A 1,141-nucleotide genomic window follows, 5' to 3' on the forward strand; every position below is an offset into this window, starting at 1 on the left:
CCCGGTGGTCTTCGTATGTCCTTTGGGATGTTGTTGTTGGTGTTGTAATCGTGAAATGAGTCGAAATCTAATCTTAGACCCAGGTTAATAAGTTCCTGGCGACTTAAGGTGATAGTTGCCGAACAGGTATTTATCAAAGAAAGGATGAGAGATAAAAGAACACTTAAAGTAAAAAGATTTACTGGAGAGCCACGTGAAGCCGCTGCGTATAGTCGCGCCGCCATGTTGAAAAAAAAATTATGCAGGATATATATGTTTATATGTATATATATTCATATATATGTTTGTAAAGTCCAGACTATAGAGCGCACCTGATTATAAGCTGCACCCGCCACTTTTGAAGTGATTATCACGTTTTTACTTACACAAGCCGCACCGGTGTACAAGCTGTACCTCTGTGTAAGCTGCAGGTGCCCGTACTAAAGCTTGTGACACAGTCACAAATTTAACTCGGGCCAAGCTGTAAATTCATCAGATGTAATTTCATGGGGGGGTGGGGTGGGGGTGGGGGGGGTGGTTTAAGGGTTATTGTTCTATCTTCGTTATTCATTATCCATTATCCGTTATCGGTCAGTTCATAATATGGTCAGTTCATAAATCGCTACAATGCCTAGGAGCCGGTTCACTTACTCTCAGCCAAAAGGCCAAGCTAAGGTCCTAGCCTTAAAGCCTTGCTGCGATCATTGCGAATGCACCGTTCCCGGAGGTACTGCAATACCGGGCCGATGCGTGGAGTGGACAGAGCAAGCTCCTATTCCATCTCTGGACTGCAAAAATCAAAGATCATGGCTTCTATCCTCAAATGCCTTGCTCGCCAAAATGCAGAGAAGCGATAGCTCTTATTCTACGCATCACATCATAGCCTGGTGTGGGGGGGGGTATAGGGTTATTGTTCTATCTTCGTTATTCATTATCCATTATCAGTTAACGGTCAGTTCATAATACGCTACAAAGCCTAGGAGCCGGGACACTTACTCTCAGCCAAAAGGCCAAGCTAAGGTCCTAGCCTTAAAGCCTTGCTGCGATCATTGCGAATGCACCGTTCCCGGAGGTACTGCAATACCGGGCCGATGCGTGGGGGGGAGGGGGGGGGCAATTTTTTAAGGGGTATTGTTCTATTTTCTTTATTACTTATCCATTA

General features: G+C 45.0%; 1 pseudogene; it reads right to left on the reverse strand.

The window, feature by feature from the left end:
• Positions 1 to 684: 684 nt before the first annotated feature.
• Positions 685 to 834, reverse strand: LOC148373817 (U2 spliceosomal RNA; annotated as a pseudogene).
• Positions 835 to 1,141: the final 307 nt, after the last annotated feature.

Source organism: Urocampus carinirostris, chromosome 1, assembly GCF_059441175.1.
Source record: "Urocampus carinirostris isolate Australia breed hairy pipefish chromosome 1, RoL_Ucar_1.0, whole genome shotgun sequence".
NCBI lineage: Eukaryota > Metazoa > Chordata > Actinopteri > Syngnathiformes > Syngnathidae > Urocampus > Urocampus carinirostris.